The sequence below is a fragment of the Aethalodelphis obliquidens genome, unplaced genomic scaffold, assembly GCF_003676395.1.
Source record: "Aethalodelphis obliquidens isolate GAN/ISIS:26980383/991018 unplaced genomic scaffold, ASM367639v1 scaffold70, whole genome shotgun sequence".
Classification (NCBI taxonomy): domain Eukaryota; kingdom Metazoa; phylum Chordata; class Mammalia; order Artiodactyla; family Delphinidae; genus Aethalodelphis; species Aethalodelphis obliquidens.
In genome coordinates, this window is record NW_020838014.1 from 1,964,404 (window position 1) to 1,985,177 (window position 20,774).

Below are 20,774 nucleotides of genomic sequence, written 5' to 3' on the forward strand. Positions count from 1 at the left end.
CAAATTATATACATTAAGTATTTCCTTTTATTGAACATTTGAATAGACAATCATACTGGTAAAAATAAATTTTAAAATAAAGAGTACATTACAGAAAATGTTTGCTAAAATATCTCCACCAGAAAATTCATCTTGAATTTTTATTATATTTGGTTAAAAATAAAAAAAACTCCTGAAGTTTTTCTTTTTGTACAAAGTCAAGAGAAAATGATGGAATGATAGTGAACAGTAACACTGTTTGATCTGCTAGTTAATAACCAGGCATTCAAATAAACATTGCCCTTTTGGTTTCTTCTAGTAATGTAAGAGCAGCATCTTTTGTTGTCTCTCCTAGGTTTCTTCAAAATTTGATTCTTTTTTCTATGTAAATGTCCATTGCCTTATGTTTTATTGTTGTATAATGAATGACCTTAACCACAGTTTCCGTGCATTGTTCTTTAAATAACTGTTTTTAAAGCTCTGTGTTTTACTAGTCATTGTTCAAGGCTAATTCTGGCTGTCTGCAAGTATTTTTGTGTCTGATTAACTCATCTAAAACTTCCCACCAGAAAAAAAGATAACCTAGAAAAGAGAAATAGCATACAGCTGTCATTGTTTATTTTGAATCTATTGCTTAAATGCAGGAGTATGTAGTGTAACACAGGGGCTAGAGGCAAAGTGTGCTCAAATGGAGTTTGAACCATTTCAAAACATTACAGACTTAACTTCTGAAATGAATGTGTAGAACTGAGTCCATGTATATCAGGGGCCAAACTGGGAGTTCTCCAAGTTAACTTCCATGTATAGTTCAGTGTTTAAGAAATAAGTAATAAAAGTGTCGAATTTGAAGCTTACATACATGTTATTAAAACTCAACAACAACCGCAACAATTATTTGGAATTTGGAACAATGAGAGATTTTTCTCAGAGAGCATTTTATTGCTGACATTTAGAAAAATTGCCATCACATGATGATAAGGAGCAGATCAAGCTTTAGTTTTAGTTCATAAATTCTCTGTGGACAGTGTACTTCCTTATTGTGGGCACCTGGCATGGTCTGTTTACATCACCCCCCCCTTGGTATACTACTGCACCCACCAACAATTTATACAAATGCCTGTTTCTTCACAACCTCACCAACGGTGTTGAATGTTTCATTAGTCTGATGGGTGAGAAGAGGTATCTATGTTGTTTTAATTAGCATTTATCATATTATGAGTGAAGTTGAATATCTTTTTCTATGTTTACAGGTCATTGCATTTCTTTTTCTGTGAACTGTCTAGTCATTAATTTTTGCCATTTTTTTCTAGTGGTTTTTCCTCCTCCCTTTTCAGTTTGTAGAAGAAGAAGTTACATTTTAACAAAAGTTGTCTTGGAAAAAGAAAAAGGAGAAAGCAGGGCACTATCACTGACTAAATTAACTATACTTTTGGGAAGCCTTAATATATAACATTATATTAACAGAAATCCCTGTTTCCCCCTTTGAGGTGGCTGTTGCATATTGCAGCCATATTGAGGAACTAAAACAACCTCCTATGTTTAATCTGATAAATCTATGACTGGTGAAGCAATGTTTTTCAAATTGGACTCAGCAGTTTATCTATTTTTGTACATTTGAATTCCTTATAAAATTTCTTTGAAGGTGGAATTCTGTTCTTACAACATTTTTTTAAACCTCTGCTATAAAGTAAGAGTTGTTATTTTAAATTTTATAATATAGCATTGTTCAATGACAGATACATAATTATAACCCAAACAATTAGTAATCATTAATTTAACAAATAAAATCAGTTAAATTGGTTCTTCACTGAATTGACTAGGTAATTTAATTAAAATTATTATCACATAAATATACCCTTACTGCTTAAAGATCATTCATACTTTGTAAGAAAAATTATGTACAGTATGTCATTTTTGTAGAGTCAACTATGAATCATTTTGTATCTCAGTTTTTCATTAAATTTTTATATTATAAATGCACACAGCTGCCCAGAAATAGAACTGAACATTAAACTTTATTTCCACGTCTGCAGATTCCCTTTCAGTCAGTATTAATATGTATATCTTTGTCTTTATATTTATAAACAAAATATACCTATGTTTTTGTGTTTGGGAGTTTTCTAGTTTTGTTTTGAATTGTAAAAATAGTAACAACATTTACGAAAAAACTTAAGACAAGACAGAGTAACCCATGATCTTATCACTAGCAATTGTTTAATTTTTTGCCAATTTTTCTTATTTTTTAAGATCTTGTCTAAAATCCTCACATCTGAATCTTTAAAAGCCCTTGATAACTAAGAATACTTTTTAATGGTGCTTTTTGTCATCTACTAGTCCCTCTTTTAAGTAGGATAGTCTTCTTAAGAGCAGCAAAAGTGCTCTGTGGTTTTAATTTTTTTTTTTAATTTTTGAATTTTTTGGTATTAATTTTAGATTTAAAATTTAACAAAGTATTATATGAAGTTTACTGAGGTTAAGGTACAAAATGAATCATATTTTTTCTTGAGAGTTTAATCCTAACTGTGTATTATAAAACTGCCTCATAAAGAGTGGCATAGACATATATACACTACCAAATGTAAAATAGATAGCTAGTGGGAAGCAGCTGCATAGCACAGGGAGATCAGCTCAGTGCTTTGTGACCGCCTAGAGGGTCACATGGAGATGATATGGGGATATATGTATACGTATAGCTGATTCACTTTGTTATACAGCAGAAACTAACACACCATTGTAAAGCAATTATACTCCAATAAAGATGTTAAAAAAAAAGTGCCTCATAATATCAGTAACAAGGTGATATAATCATATAATATATGAAGGTGTATGTTTTTAAGGAGCTACAAAGAATTGATGTTAGTCTTGAACTTACCACAAACTTTTTCCAACCTAATTGTGATTAATTTATATTTCTCTGTGAGGCAGTAATTTCTGACTTTTCACCGTGAAAAATAAGGTAGTTTGGATTGTGCCTGCTTTCTGTATCTGTTGGTCTTATTACCTTGCCTGTGTCTCTTATTTCTTTCTCATGTGTCACTTGTTTATTTTTTCACAGTAATAATATTATATAGTATTTGCCTACAGCAGCTCTAAATTACAAGGCTTTCTTTAGCTTCAGTCATAGAGCTCTGGATTACTCCTTCCATTGTTTGCTGAAGAAAAGATAGAGGAAACAAAAATTCTTTTTAAACCACCACTACCACCACAACTCTGAAAAGACTTTTCGTCGTCAAGCAGATGGAGCACAGATATCACCTCATGTCTTTCACCATGGAGTTATCATCTTAATCTCTCTTGATTTTGACTCTTTAAATAATATCTAGTCTTTCTTTTGGGAAACTTAGAGATTGCACCTCCACCCCAAAACCTACAGAATTTAAATTTGTGTTTTTATGATGCTGTTGTTTTTCTTTTCCTTCTTTATTTTTGAGACATGGTAAACCTTTCAATTTCCAATTTCATTCCTTTAAAAATTTTCAGTTTTCTTCAGCTGCACTCCTTGTTTATTAATTGTTTAGTTCATTTTCTTTTTTCCTTCAAGGACTCCTATCATTTGAAGTTTGGATTACAGCACTCTGCAAATCTGTGATCATTCATTTCCTATCTTGGTTAATTTCTTATTATCAGTGTATGTTTCTTGAGTTGCCTCCTATTTCACCAATCCAATTTTCTGCTGCATTGATTCTTCTATTACTGCTTCTACTGCCAGTATTAATGGGTTTGTAGCTAAATTTATTCTGTGCTGGTCTTGGTATCCTCCAGCTGTTTTCCTTGTCTTCGTAGTCCACAGTGTTGCCAGAATGATCCATCGAAAAAGAAGTCTGGCTATGTCATTCCCCTGGTAAAAATTTTAGTCACTTCTTCACTAGAGTCATGTTCTGACCCTTCAGTGACATAAGTAAAACCTTCTGTTACCTGAGCTTTCTGCATCTCTCTCTAGTCTTATAATCCACCACCACCCTGCCACTGTGCATTCTCTTCCCCTTGCCTGGAATGCCCACCGTGGTCCTGATCCCATGTGCCCCATCCATACTCCCAGCCTAGATTAACTGGTTTTCCCCACTAAACACAATTATTTATTTTCTCTTAGCTACATACTCTCATGCACCTTGTACATGCTTTCTCACTGGTTTTAGCAGTTATTTGCTTATACTTGTCTGTGGCACCCTAACACCAGGGCAGGTACTATATTATGGTTTCTATAGCTTCAACACTAGTGCAGTGCCTGATGTTTTGTATTATTATCCTTCTGTCTTTTGGTTTTATTTTTAAGGGAGAGGCTGGCCTCTATCATATAATCTTTCTATTCTTTTTTCTTTTTCACGGGAAATATTTTTAGTGGAGTCAGGCTATTTAATTGCTTTTTTCCAGTCTGTGTTTTCATGTACATAATTTACTAATCCTTAAGATGTGGTCTTACAGTAACTTGTCCTAAGTCACATTATCCCTGGGTCAGGGTTCAGGAACCAGTTCTGTGAGTGACCTGTTAAACACTCAGTCACTATTCATTTCATTAATCAAATTACAGGCTTAGGTCAACCAGGACTGACTTCTCTAGCCTAATTGTTCGGTCTCAAGCCTGGGGTGGTGCTCCAGTTTTGACAATATGTTCCTAGTTATGCAGCCCTGAAGTCGGAAAGCCAGTTGTACAGTCAGGGTGGTCTTCCTCTCCTGTTTCTTTTGTTTTTGTTTTTTTGTTTGTTTACCTCTAAGATTATGTTGTGCTCTAATTCTTAAACATTTGAGAAAAAGGAAAAAAAATAAGCTTTATAGAGTTCTAAAAAATGGTATGCTTTTGTTGTTGTTGTCTTTAGCCTCTCAAACAATATAGAAAATTACAAAGCTGAGGGTAAAATACTTCAGCGTCTTGCTACTCAGAGATAAGCATATTTTAGAATATATTTTTGCATAAATATATGTAAGAAAAGTGTACCAATTTCATAAATGACATCTTGCACTAAATGCTCCCTTCTACAACTCCCTCTATTTTACTCAACAACATGTTTAAACTCCATCATACCTCAGTAATTGAAGATATATTTCATCATTTATAATTTACTTACCAGTTACCTATAGTTGGACATTTAAATTCCTTATAAATAATGCTGTGATAAACATTCATCTTTTATGTTTTTTTACATTTTTGTGTGAATATAACCTCAGTAGAGCTCTTCTGCCAGAAGACGTGCAAGTATATGTTGATAGATATTGCCATAATGCCTTTCAGAAAAGTTGTTCCAACTTACATCACCCCACATCTCTACCAAGGCCAGATATTTGTTGTGAGCTAAAGACTCCCAATTTACAGCTCTAAATTCAGATCTCTTGATATTTTCACATGGTATCTGTTTCACTAGCATCTCAAATAACATACCCCAAACCATACCCTGATTTTCTGCCTCAAATCCCAAACTTGTTTCTTCCCCTTTCTTTTTAAAAATTTTTTAAATTCATTTATTTTTTTGGCTGTGTTGGGTCTTCATTGCTGCGTGCGGGCTTTCTCTAATTGAGGTGAGCAGGGGCTGCTCTTCGCTGCGGTGCGCGGACTTCTCATGGCGGGGGCTTCTCTTGTTGTGGAGTACCGGCTCTAGGCATGTGGGCTTCAGTAGTTGCAGCACGTGCGCTTGGTAGTTGTGGCTCGCGGGCTCTAGAGCACAGGCTCAGTAGTTGTGGCGCATGGGCTTAGTTGCTCCGCGGCATGTGGGATCTTCCTGGACCAGGGCTTGAACCTGTGTCCCCTGCATTGGCAGGTGGATCCTTAACCTGCCAACCGTGCCACCAGGGAAGTCCATTTCTTCCCCTTTCTATGTCTTTTATTCAAATGGAACTTAAAGTTCCTGGTTATTCAAGTTAGAAGCCTGGAGTGATCTTTTCTGTTGTCTCTTTTCCCCTGAATCTTCCTGTCAAATATATTACTAAGGCTAATGGATTCTATTCACAATTTCATGAATATCCAAATAGGAGGAGGCCCTGTAGTTAAGCTTAAGCTATCCCACAATTTTTTAAAAGACACTTTAAAAAAATACATATCCTTTTGATTAGGCAGTATGAATGTAAACTTTTGGGGATAAAATCAGATTTCTACCTCTAAAATTTAATTTAATTACACATATATTTAAAATGAAATTTAGAAATACTACTTTTCCACTATTTATTGTAAAAAGTTTGTGCAAACTCTTCAACTTACACCTTTGGTATTGTGTCAACACTGGAATGAGTTACCTAACACAGTTTCCTAGTTCACCTCCTCCTCTCTTCCATCTAAATTGTATGAGATATTGTAGTTTTTAAATCTGTGTATAGTGCTGTCCTAGCCACAAGTAAAATTAGAGCAAAAATTTTTCCCTTCACTTTTGTTGTTGACGTATATTTATGATCTCATAACCTAAGTATGGACTGAATTGCTTTTTTCCAGAAGTGATCATTGAGGGAATTCCCTGGTGGTCCAGTGGTTAGGACTCTGCACTTCCACTGCCGAGGGCCTGGGTTCAGTCCCTAGTTGGGGAACTAAGATCCCACAAGTTGCGCGGCAGGGCCAAAAAATAAAAAAATAAAGGCACCTCTTCCCTTAAACAAACAAACAAACAACCTATCATTGAAAGATTGCTTGACAGTGATATCTGCCACATGCAGTTGTGTGTGCAGTTGTGTAGTACCCCAAGGAATAATTACTAAACCTTCTCATTTTATTTGCTCCCCGCCTGCCCCCACCGTCACGTCTCCCTAGCAATTGTGTCAGATTGTCTCTTAAACAGTTGTTGGTTCAGGGTAACATGCTTTCTTCAGACAGTACTTTGTATTTTTTCAAAATAAAATAACTTATAAATCATTCTGTAATCTGAGACTTTGTAAGGTTCAAATATAAGACAACTTCCTCTTGTAAGGACAGTGTTTGGTATTGAAAAACTTTACTTATATATGGGCATATACAGTGAATTTCAAATCCATCCGCTCCTCCATTCCCATTACTGATCTAAATCATCTGTCACCTGGACAGTGGCCCTCACTTTTTTTTTTTTTTAAATGTACTCGTTACATACATTTGTCACCAACGCATCACAAGGAAGTCACAAAAAGTAGGCTTAGTTTAGTTCACAATATAGATCCTGTGAAAACACATTTCTCATTTGCTCTGCAGTTTACAATACCTATAAAAATTTAAAGCAGTTAAACAACATTTGAGATTACACTGGTATAAAATTGTAATTCACACTTCAGAAACTTGTGAAATAAAAGGCCATGATGGAGAAAGAGTAAGAAATTTGTAGAATTACCAAACTGTCACACTACCATTTTCCTTTATAAAAGCATCTCAGTAAAACAAAATAAAAACTATGGAAAACACAAAAGTCAAATCAGAGATTTTGGTTTAGTACTTTCCCTGAGTCTCTTGTTTTTAAAAAAATCAAAGTAAGGCTGGTTCAAAACTGACCCATAAGGTCTTGCCTCCTCCATATGCTGCCATGAGGAATACATTTAAGGCAAGAGGCTATACACACAAATGGTCCCAGGGCTTTATTCAGATGCCAGTTTGCTTGTGGTACCACCACAGGGTTATCTGACCCACTGCTGCCCTCTGCACATGGGCTTAAAGAGCTGTCAACGTTTTCTCTTGGCCTGCCATGATACAACACATGAGACTAAATACCAAATGAAGACAAAAGATTATGGTTATTAATAAATATTACAATTATAGGTGGATTTGGACACTAGGTACACCAATTCATGGTAATAACACAGAAACAAACATTTTTATGTTTTAAAAATCTTACATAAACAAGGGTTGAGGGCAAGTCATTTTAAAGTTTTAAATCTCAGATGTTAAAAAACAAACAAAAACCTTAAAAAAAATCTAATTCATTAGATCCCAATAAAACAAAGTAGAAAAAGTGATACGTTGATGCTCGGAATTAGATGAGCATGCTAAGTGAAAAAAGTTGTTGTCTCCTTGTTCCGTAAAATTGGCCCCTACAATGTTTCTACTTGATCATCTCATTGCATACACAGTATATTTGCAAGTGATCAAGCACTTCATTAAAAAAGCATATAATCAAATTAAGGATAAAAGGTTTGTTAGAATCTAAAAAATTATTTTTTACTTCAAATGTACCAGGTTACTTGCTGGGCTTCTACTATAAGGGCACTACGTAGTATGGATCATACTTTCTAGTCAAATGTAGGAAAATATTTTGCACAGCCATGTTTTTACAGTCATTCTCAGAGCATCTCAAAGATAGGTTGCAAATTACTGCTGTATGTCTCCCTCTTGAAATCTCAATTGCAGACCAATGGCCAACATTTCAAAAGCTAATAATCATGCACTGTCTTAAAACCGAGGGGTGGAATGATGGCTCTAACCACCAAAATAACTGCTGCAAGTTATTTAATTTGGTAATATAAGCACCTCATTGCACAGGTGGGGAAAGTGAGGCACAAAAAGGTGTTTCTTCTGTCTTTTGCTTTTTTTAAAGAGAACTCTTGATGCTAGGTAACTTTGGGATATAATGGATTCAAGGTTTGCATGGAATGTTATACTTAACTCACATGTCCTGTTTGCATCACAACACCTTAGTCTAACCTCTTGCAAACTCTTTAAAGCATGGACCTGGCAAATGCCACTGATCACCTGCCTTCTCTGACCAGGTGAAAAAGGCTAGCCAATGCTTGAGCAAAAAAAAAAAGAATACCACATATTGTTGTATTATATGTAATTAGCAAGGTTCAATTATGAAAATATTCCATAACTGAATTTCCATAACTCTCAAACATTCCACAAAATTCTCTAAGAACCTGTGGGAGAGAAGAGTACCTGGCAATCCTCTCTTAAACAGAAATTTACCGATTCGTTGCATTACTGTTGATGATCTGAAGTTAAATGTATATGATTTCTAAAAATAAAAGTACTAAACTATTAAATAAAACTGAAAGGATCATCCAAGTTCCTAGATAATACCAAAGTATTTATCTAGGATTACTAAAGAAATCATAGCACTTTGGTACCCTTTTCAGAAAAAAATCTCAAAACTTATAACACAAGCATGTGGCATTTCACACTGTACTGAGTAACAGTAAATGGAGGTGTAACCACTGTAACTTCTCCACTAACTTTGTGTTTTGAAACATCGTGTCTGCCCCAGCACCTACCATTCCAGTTCCACAGGGTATTTTCCAGTCAGACAAGCTGTACAATGATCGTTCTTTTCAAAACATTCCAGACCATTCCCATTTTCTTGAACCATAACATCTTCCTTTGTACAATGACCGTTCTTTTCAAAACATTCCAGACCATTTCCATTTTCTTGAACCATAATATCTTGCCTTTTCACTTTCTGTTTTTTAAATGTTATCCCTTCTTGTACAGATGAAACCAGTCCTTCTACTGACAGATACACAGCACTGTTTGCTCCTAGATGATCTGAGATATGCTCAAATTCTGGTTTATTGGCAATAAGCTCTTCTTTTGTTGGTATGTTTATTCCCATGAAGCATGGATATCTAATTGGTGGTGAAGCTACGCGAATGTATACCTCTTTTGCACCAGATTCTTTGAGCAATTTGATTGTGGGTGAAATGGTATTGCCTCTCACAATTGAATCATCTACAAGAACAATTCTTTTGCCTTTAAAGTTGTCTGACAATACTCCAAATTTTTTCGCAACACCAAGTTGTCTTAACCTCATGTTTGGCTGAATGAATGTTCTTCCTACATACCGGTTTTTACATAGCACCTCCACATACGGAAGCCCACACTTTGCTGCGTAACCAAGGGCAGCAGGCGTAGCAGATTCCGGGACAGTGCTAAGTAAATCCGCATCCACAGGGGCTTCAATTGCCAGCTGCAGACCACAACGGTATCTTACTGTGTAAACCATTTGGTCTTCAAATATACTATCTGGTCTTGCAAAATAAACATATTCAAAGATACAGAAAGCCATTGGGTTTCCTTCAGACCTTGGTATAATATCAAGAGTTTGGAAATTATGTCTGGATATTTCCACAATTTCTCCAGGCAAGATTTCACGGTAATATCTTGCACCAATAGATAAAAAGCTACAAGATTCTGAAGACACCACCCATCTTTCTGTCTCTGAAGATTTTTTTTTTCTTTGTCATTTATATCAGATACAGGAATAAGACGACCAATGCACAGAGGACGATTTCCATAATGATCTCGTACCGCATAAATCACATCTCTGTGCATTATAGTCAGAGAGTATGCCGTGGGTGCTTCCTTCATTAAGTTTTTAATCCTTGCCACCCAGTCTGGGGTGTCATCTTGTTCCTGAGGAGAGGTATACGCCAGTAACTGGGTGATCATTTCGCTATCAGAACTTGTTGACAGACCAATACCGTGACGCAGAAGCTTTTTCCTTAAGCGAGCAGCATTTACCAATTCGCCATTATGCGCCACAGTTATTTTCCCATGAAGTGTTTCAGCAACAAAGGGCGGGCAATTTTCTAATTCACAGTTTCCTGTAGTGGCGTACCTCGTGTGTCCAATTCCAAGATTTGAAGTATATAATTTCTTCAAATTGTCTTCAGTAAAGACGTGATTTATAAGACCCATTCCCTTGTGTGTTTTGAATGTTGGTATCGAATTCCCATCACTGGTCACAATACCAGCACTCTCCTGACCCCGGTGCTGCAGCCCCACGAGTCCCAGAGTGATCACATGCGGCACATCTAGCTGCGTGGGCCACTCTCCTGAGGCGATGCATCCGAACATGCCACATTCCTCTCGGATCCCCAACTCCTCCAGCTCCACGTCGCCACCGAAAGCACGTGAAGGGACCCGCCGCTGCAGCAGGGGTCTAAGCACCAACCAGTTGTTCATTCGGCCTGTAAGCCTCAGAAGCTCGGGCCAGCTGCAGCCGCTTCCTAACCAGCGGCTCGACCCGGCCCTCACATTTTAACTACATGCCCATAGCTATTCTTGGCTCCCTCCTCTGTTTATTCTACACACAGAGACGTTAACTTTTTAATATGCCAGTCTAATTTTGTTACCTTGCTTAAACTCATTAATGCTCTTTCTTGACTACTTTTCCTATTTACCTGGGTACCACTTACAGTTACCATTAGCGCATAAACTCTCCAGCTTGATGTAGAGGCATATAGCCTCTGTTTAGTTTTTCTGATGTCCGAGGAGGTGTAGGGGGTTAGTGCCAAAGGCAGCTACTTTATGGGAGTTTTGTCACTATTTCTGTCTGAACGCTTCTATCTCCTCTCCTAGGGATTGGGAACAGCAACTTATATACCTTTTGTTTTGTAGATCAACATATACATTCAACATGTATCAATATTTTGTACTCAGAGTCTACAAAATGTGCTATGCTTATGAGCTAGGGTGTTGTATGTCAGCTTCGGGCATTTTCTCAGTGTAGTCTAAATTGTTTTGTATTCTTTGGAGTTGATATTTGATGGACAGAGATTAACTCTTTTTTTCCTTCTATTTTTGATTATTTCTCCTCATTTTGTTCTGTACTAGAGAGCCTTTTGTAAAAGTGACTTATATTGTCATGTTGCCCAGAAGACTCCCTTTCAGTTCTTAAACCTAAATTCAGACTATCAAGCTAGTAAGGCCATTTGGTACCCTTGATTGTGGTTCTTACTTTGCAGTTTCTTAGTTCTCACTAATTGATATTGGAATTTATAGAAATTCCCATTGTCTTTTGAAATAGATTCTTTCCTTGCTATTGGTTTAGTTTAGGGGTACAGAGTCCTTCCTTCTTCCCTCCCTTCCTTCCTTCCTTCCGTCTCACCCTTCCTCCCTCCCATCCCTCTTTCTTTCCCGCCCTCCCTCTTTTTTTTTCTTTTTTGCTGGTATTCTTTTGTTTGTTAAGACCCTTTAATGGGAAATGGGAGACTGGAGATCTTCTGACACTTTCATTTATGTTGACATTTTCTGAAACGTCCTGATTCACTCAGACTTATAGTTGAGGTGAGTGGGGGGGGAAATGGTTTTTAGTGGAGGAATCTGAATAGGGGGATATACATGGAAATGGCCATTTATCTCTAAAAATGTTCTTTGAAATTTTGACATTTTTTGTAAGGATGATAAAGAAATCCTTTTAAATATGTTCCTGATGAAACAGAGAGATTAGAAATGAAGATGGGAAATAACAAATTATTTTTTAACGAATGTTGACTCTCCCTGGAGTCAGATCAATTTTGACGTGTAATATAGTTTTTAGGACCTTTAAACTATCTACTTTGGAAAATTTCTAAGGCTTGGGATAAATTTCTATTTTTAAAAGATATCAGAGAAAAAGAAGCTATTAAATTCCTTTTTTAATAGTGGTTAATTATATCAGCCTACTGCCTGAACCTAGAGGTTGAGATTGTTTACATAATGATGCATCTTAAAATGCAGTCTGAATTCTGTAATAGTCATTTTCTTTTCCACTCAGACTTCTAATCAAGCACATCTGTATTCCCTTTCAGCTATCTTTTTATTAGCTGCTACAATGAAATATCAGTAACAGATCTTCTACCTCAAGTCCTGGACATTCTGCTGAAGCATATAACTTTGATTTGCAGAAAACCCAGTTTTCTGTTTTCAGGGAAAATGACAAGGCACAATAGAGGGCTTTGTACCCTCTTGTCAAAAGGACGAAGCATTAATACTATGATTCAGATTTCCGTGTGCCATCCAGCACTGGTTATCTGGCATTCTGACAGGTTTGCTAATGATTCCTGATGTGAGTGTCACAAAGAAAAAATTGTAAATAGACTCAGGATAGCATTTTAGAAAAACTGTTTTTAAGAACTAAATCTACATGATCCCATCAAATAAAAGCTTTGAAAAGAAAAAGACCCACTTTTGATGATTTCTTATTTTTTCTACTGTTTTCTGCTAGGAAGGTTCATCTTACTTTGCTCTTTCTGATGCATGACTTTTAAAGGGAAAATTGTGGTGATTTTGTTGTGTCTTTTCTAGAATTGTGATTTTCATCTTACTTTTCAAATGTAGATTTGAATATTCTATAGCTTATTTATCAATTGAGAGTTTCAGTTAAAAGCAAAATGGTTGGAATTTAACCTCGGTATGGGGAAAATACTACTTATTAAAAACAAATGATTAAAGGAAAACCTAGACAAATAGTATCAGCTTTTACATAGAACTTTTGCAAGTTTTTTGTCATAATGCTCCACTGGGTCAGGCTTCCTTTTCCACGAATGACCTTTGAAGGGCAAAGTTTTTGAAAATGTGGTTTCTAGTTTTTAAAAGTTTTTTCTCATTATAGTAATAGATGATCACTGTAGAAAATTTGAAAATACAAAAACCATGAAGATAAAAGTTTTTTTAAATCACCCAATAATTATACCTGCAATAATGTTTTAAGTATTGCTAATGTTTAAGTATGAGTTTATGTATGACCCTTACATTTTAAAAATTTGCATATCCTCAGGTATGTTACAATTTGGGGGTCACACTGAATATTCTGTTTTGTGACCTTCTCTTTTCACTTAAAATACCTTATGAGCGTTTGACCACATTGTTATAATCAAAACTTACTTTTAACAGTGCTGTTTAATGAAGGGATTTCTGTGAGGATTATAGTAAACGTGTGTGTTGGAGATGAATTCCATTTAAAACTGTCAGTATAGCAATCACATTATCAAGTATCATTTTGGTGTGTTTAAGAGAGTGTTTACTCAGAGCTATGCTAGGTATTTTGGAGGGTAGATACAGAGATGAACGAAACATAGTTCCTGGCTTCACACAGGCTTAAGATCCAGTGAGGGAGGCCAACATGTACCCCATTGTTTGTAGTAAGAACGAGCGGGGAGGAGAGATGAAAACAGAAGTTCCTTAATGTGGACTTCACAGTTCTGCCTGGGTGTGGGCTTCAAAGAGCAGGTGAACAGGTGGTCAATGTGCAGGCCTTTTGCCCTAACGGTATTTATGTGTATACAACACCGTGGGTCTCCAGGTGGAGACACAAAACTGAAACCAGCAGGGGAAAGAGTTGGGTGTGGAGGTTAGAGGGTAGGGCAGGGTGTTAGCAGGACTGGGGTAGTTGCCTCAGAAGTAAGAACAAATATAGATGCAACAGCATTCTCTGGGGCACCAACTTTTTATAATATTTATAACTTGGATTCCTGGCCATGCATCAGAATTTTTTAGAGAAATGATTGTTACTTGCAAATACATTCTACACAGAAATACTTGCTTTATTTAAGCAAATAAAAACCATAAAAAACTTTCAAAAAAAAGTATACAGCATGATAATGGGTTTTGTTTACACATAATTTGAATATAATGAAGCAATTTCAATGCTGCATTAATATTGAATTCTACATGTAGTAAACAGTGTTAGGCTTTTAGGGATGGGTATATTTAGTTTGGTGTAGTTCAGGGATTTTTCAGATTACCTAAACCAAAGAGTTCTTACTTTAGCTATGCTTCCAGTTCTTCTGATGGTAAATGCATTGAAAATAATAATCAAGGAAGGGAGGGAAGGAAGAAAGGATGGAGAGAAAGGAGGGAGGGAGAAAACATTTCTAGGGTGTGCTGGGAAAGGACCAGATGTGCAGCAGCAGACTTGGCCTTAAACTGCCAGTGATGTAGGACCCAGGGCAGTAGATGAAATCTGACCAATGTGTTTATGATAGCTGCTTCCAGGAATCAGTGGAGAATGGACACTCATTTTAATATGTACTACTCCCTAATTTGTAATAGAGACAAGGAATGTGACCTCCAGCAGACAAAGACAAATACTGTGTCTTCTCATTTACATGTGGAATGTAATAGAGATAGAAATAGAAACTCATATTCTCATAGAAATAAAGAGCAGAATGGTGCAATTTCTTCAGGGGCTAGGTGTGGGGGAAATGGGGAGATGTTGGTCAAAGGGTACAAACATACAGCTCTAAGGTGGATGAGTTCTGGGGTTTTAATGTACAGCGTGATGACTGTCATACCAGATTATATACATGAAAGATGTTAGAGTAGATCTTAAGTGCTATCTCCACACATACATAAAATGGTAATTATGTGAAAGGATGGGGTTACAAACTGACCTTAACTATGGTAATTGTTTAACAATATATACATGTATCAAATCGTTGCATGCATAGCTTAAACTTATGTGTATATTTTATGTCAATAATATCTTAAAAGCCTGAGGGGAAAAAAAAAAAAAAGAACGTGACCTCTGTTAGCAGGAGACTTTCTCCTGACTGGTGAGGTGGCAGCAGGATTCTGCAGAAGACAGCAACACTGCTTGATCACTTCAGTCTGTGTTTCTTCACACTGTAACTCAGAAGAATACTGAAAACTGGCCAGTTTTAAACACTAAGTGGCTCAAGAGATTCCAGAAGATTTAGTGCTTTTCAAATTTGGGACAGAGTAAGAATTTAGTTATATAAATTACTTAAAAAATTCATTAGGTTCCACTTGCCTATAATGAGAGTGGAACACTTAAAGAGTTATGTTGATAGGGGTTGTCTAAGTTTATAACCTTGAATATCCTCTTACACCTTGAAAATCCTCTTACAGATAAAAGACTGAATAGAAATAACAAGGTGGCATTTGAACACAAATATGAAATATAGATGTGACCAGTAAGAATATATCCATAGTTGCTAGCTTATAGCAATTATAAAGGTCCTTGGTGTCATACCTGAGTTAGTTGAAGTTCTTTTAAATTATTGTCACAAGGTTCTACTCAACCCACTGGCCCTTGGAACTCTTGTCTCAGCTTGTGTGAACTCTTCCTCACTTCCTAAGAACCAGCTATACTGGATTTCTCTCAGTTCCTGTCAGCACTGTGTTCTTTCCCACCTCAAGTAAGTGCCTTCGCATGTACCACTCCCTCTACCAATCCCCCCACCTTTTTTTCTTTTTTTTTTTTTTGTCTAGTTGGCTTCTATTTATCCTTCAGGTTTCAGCTCCAGTGTGATTACTCACTGACGGCTTCCTAGACTCCCTAGACTTAGGATCCAGATTATAGATTCCCACAGTGCTCTATGCTTCTCTTTCATAATGCTCTCGAGTTTGAAATTTCTTTCTCAGTGTTCCTCTTCCCTGTGAGACTTTTAGTTCAGTTGGGTGCACTCTCATTCACTGCTTTACCTGCAAGAGCCTACTATTCAGGACTCAGTAAATCTTTTTTTACACGATAGACGTAACTTTCATAGAAGGGTGGGCTCTTATGAAAGATGGTGTTCTAAGCTTGTTTTCTTGTAAGCTTAAGCAAGAGAAGAAATTCATGGAAAGGAGGGAGGGAAGGAGGGAAGAAGGGAGGGAGGTATTCTAGCACAGTGCTTATAGTGCAGGTTCTGGAGCCAGATTAACTGGGTTCAGATCCCAGGTCTGCTACTTTCAGTGATACAACCTTGGCCGAGTTACTTAACCTCTCTATACCTCAGCTCCTTACCTATAAAATGGGAATAATAATATCTACCTTAAAGGTTTTGATGAGAAATGAGTGAAAACATATAGCATATATGTACAATATAATAATAATTATTATAAAATAGCAGTCCTAGTCATCAGTGTTCTGATGAACAGTATTTGAGGAATTGGCATAAAAGCTGTAATTAAAACTTACTTTTAAAGACGTAGAGCTTGCTGTGTCAATGAAGAATTTACTGTAGCATTTTGACAGAGTCCAAATAAAGTTAATTTCATCGTTTAAGAAACAGTTTAAAATAAAGTTTTATATAGGGCTTCCCTGGTGGCGCAGTGGTTGAGAGTCCGCCTGCCGATGCAGGGGACATGGGTTTGTGTCCCGGTCCGGGAAGATCCCACATGCCGTGGAGTGGCTGAGCCCGTGAGCCATGGCCGCTGAGCCTGCGCGTCCGTAGCCTGTGCTCCGCAACGGGAGAGGCCACAACAGTGAGAGGCCTGCGTACCGCCAAAAAAAAAAAAAATATATATATATATATATATATAGTTTTGTATATACAAAGAATACTGTATCAGTTAAGTGAGTATTCTAAAATTTCCTGCATTAGATGATGCAGAGGGTGAAATGAACAATTAAAGATACAAAATTAAGCTGACTCATTTGTTCTGTGTGCTAGATCCTGGGACTAAATCTGTAAAAACAAACCATGACCTTGGTCCTAAGATAGCTGACAAACTTTTATGTTTAACAACTGTATAAGATACTTTAAATAACTTCTGTGCCATAGAATATATTTTACTTTGAAATGTGTAGATACTGATTATCTAGAAAAGCCTTGTTCAAATACCATTTACAGTTTCACAAACAAGTGGACTGCAGTTTGGTTTATTTTGTCTTAGGGAACTCCTGCCTTGAACCAAGGAGCCAGTTTGGAGTTAAGCTTATGTATATCTTTTTCACTAGTTTCATGGAGCTCAGGATGTAGAGGAAGCAATAAAATGCAATGCTCTTCTGAGTCTATGTCTAATGGGAAATGACTAGTTAGTAACATCAGTTGTGTTGAACTAGTTAGATTGAACAGTTTGCTGGGGAACTTCACCAGGCTATTTACAGTCATCATAGTAAGAAAGAAAAGTGGGACGTGATTATGCCCGTACTTTGCCTTTGAGGAAAACAGATTTTTTTTTTTTTTTAAGTTTATGACATCTATAGGTGTGGTTCCAAGACTAGAGATTTCTAAAAGAAAAGTTATGTGACAAAATTCTTATGGGTACAAAGAATGTTCTGAGCAGCTCAGGATTTTTAAAAGATGTATGTGATTGATAATTGGATGGAACGCAGTCACGTTTGTACAGTGCTAAGTAGACTGTAAAAAATAAACATTGAAGAATTTCCTTTACTATCGGCCAAAGCTCAGAAGGAGTTTAGATACTTCATAGAGCTCAAAGAGCTTTTAAGGTTGTGTTTGAAGCAAGAGCAGTGAGAAGGAAGAGGTAGACTTACTGTGAGAAGACGTTATTGGTAGCAGTTTACAGGCAGAAATCAGTTCTGTACCATTCTTACTTTGCTTCCATAGTCTTGAACTGGAAGAATTACTTTTCCAACAGTAAAAGATAAAACAAACAACCTCAAATGAGGGAAATTAAATTTTAAAAAGATGAGATCATAAGAGTATTATTCACTTTAAATGAAATTAAGTTTTCAAGACTCAGCTGAATTGCCCCCCAGGAGTTAAAGGGACTCTCAGGTATGATCTCAGGGTTATTGTCAATATTCTTTGTGAAATCGTGGAGAATGGGGGAAGTACCAGGAGACTGAAGCAAGACAAATGTCGCAGTTTCCAAAAAGGCATAGATTGAGAAAAACACAAATCCACTTCCCTAAGTTTAAACTGCGACATTGGAAGAGATTGTAAAAGATAAAACTAATAAAATATTGAAAGTGTTTAGAAAAGAAAGGGGTGGTCTCCATGAATCAACGTGAATGTATAAGAACAAGACATGCCAAACTGACCTTATGTTTTTCTTCTTTTCAATTGTATAATTACTACTGGATTAGACAATAGTAAAGACATGTCATATCTTGACTTTGGCAAGTGGTTGACAAAGTCTCCTAGACTACCCTTACAGAAAAGACAATGAAATGTTGGCAATTGGGTTGGTTTACAGCTGCTTGCATGACCACACCTATGCCAGCATGCCACAATGTTTACCTAAATAATAACCAGTGATTCTATATACTGATTCCTTAAAGAGAAATGGTAGTGAATATTAATTGGCATACACTCAGAAAGCATGAATTTGAGTTATGAGTTCTTTTGACTGAGGATTTGTATATTGAAACTTGAGTGCCTGGATTTATTCATATGATTGAGATTTCAGTTATAGACTTTTCCCCTCCTGAGCTGTGTATGTAAGATTTACAGATCTCTTTTTAAGTTTCATAAATCAACTCGATTTATAAATCACTTAAAAGTCAAAGAATAATCTTAACACTTAAAAGCAAAGGCTGGCTGGGTAAGAATGCAATTATGAAGAATCTTTTTTCTTATTTGTTTAACAACTGCATTAACCCCAAGTAGATGTTTTCAGACTCTTGAAATGTCAAGTTTCTGTGAAACCCTCCTTAAACAAAAGCTGGAAGTTCATATACAATATAATAATATAGATAATCTCAGCGGTGTCTCTGTGAGCTAATGGTTCTGTTGGCCTTCTGGTAATTCCACAGCCATCTCCCTATTCAGGATATTTGTACTTTTTTTTTTTTTTAATAAATTCCCTGGAACCACATTGAAGTGGAAAGCATAATATTCTGTCCCCTTACGAAAGTTGTTTTTGGTTTCTTGAAGCAAGAAAGTCCATGATGACTGCTGTATCCAATATATTCTGTCATTAATTATTATTAATCTTAAAGAATGCCAATCCATATAATTTGTTAATCTCTTATAGTTGACATTTCATTGATATTTGTAATATTTTGTCCCCAACCTCAGAAAAGTGTGATGATTTCTTTGAATAGTTGCGCACTTTAAATATCCCATTTATGAAATTGTACTTCACCCTCTTCTTTGCAACTGTTCATCTCAGCATTGCATCCAGAATCCCCATAGAAGTTGAGGGTGAAGATAGAGTGCAGTTCCCATCCTGATAAATCTAGGTGTTATTCTTTAAATCTAATTCTTTCCGCTTTAATGATTCTCTGTCTTAAGGTCTTGTGGGCCCTTGAAACAGGAATTGAGTTGTTTACCTTCATTTTCCCTTAAAAGAGCCCCCCTCATGTGGTAATTTGTGATCTATGATTTTTATTATGGCTTTGTCTTGTTGTTTTTATAGATTAAAATCCAGTGTGGGTTTTTAGCATTGTATAGTTATCTCTGTGAGTTATGCCATATTTTATAGTAAAGCTTCAAACTAAAAAATTTGACAAACCTTGAATTAAAAAAGTGTTGATTTAGATTGTCTTCTTTAATAAAACAGGCATTAGCCTTTATCCAGATTAAAACTGTTTTTGAAAATACATTGGATAGCAGGTTTTTATGGAGCCTATATAGCTTATTTCAAATAGAAAAAAATGATGCATTCTCTGTCTAGTCAAAAACCCTAACCAAACTTCTGCAAGCATCACTTAATACTTTCAAGCACCTATGTAACAGTCCACAAAAGCTTTTGTATACTGATTATTACAGTGCATTTGAAACACTCCTTATCTGATTTTTAAAATACGTAATGAACTCATTGGGTATGATTTTGTTCACTAAGCAATGAGACTGTACAGTATTAATTATGAATTGGGTTTTTCTTCTACCCAGCAATGAACAAGTTCCATAATATAAATAAAAAATGAAATAATATGATTCCATTTAAATTGGAGTTGGGTTGGTGGGGCCCCGAAGTGCCTGGCAGAAGCAGCCTCTAGGACCACACATTGTTCTGTGTTATTCCTGTAAATATCTTTCAGGTTTTCTTCTTTGATCACAAGTTTCTCCCCTTCCTCAGCATCTATTTTTGACAATGCAAAACAGGGACTTTTTGGTTTATGTTTATTAGTTTAGGATATGAATGTTATCTCTAAACTTTAGAAGCTCTCTGATTTCCTGCTTATTTTAATACTCTCTCATATAGGTTATGTTTATTTATATATGTGAGAAAAGACCAAAAGAAGGAATTAGAAATGCTGTGTTACAGAATAATAGTTAAAAGAATGAACTGATCTGTAGTAACCTTTGATTTATCTAATCTGGTCATAACTATGCTGTTTCAAATAAAATAAAGAGTATATTTTAATCAACTATTCATTTCTTATTCAATAAGATAATCTATTTTGATTTAGCATTGCTCTTTTCTAATTATCTGAAACCTTGTCTCATGGAAAGTGTTTGGATTGCTTTGATGTTCATTTTAAGCTCAACCCTTATTATAAATACACTGCAATCAGATTTCT

General features: G+C 36.1%; 1 protein-coding gene and 1 pseudogene across 2 annotated transcripts in view; one reads left to right on the forward strand and one right to left on the reverse strand.

Moving 5' to 3' along the window:
• MAGI3 (membrane associated guanylate kinase, WW and PDZ domain containing 3) overlaps positions 1-20,774 on the forward strand; it is a 265,111-nt gene that overhangs the window by 141,134 nt on the left and 103,203 nt on the right. The gene's annotated exons all lie outside the window — the stretch shown is intronic.
• LOC113611661 (amidophosphoribosyltransferase pseudogene) lies at positions 7,164-10,890 on the reverse strand (annotated as a pseudogene).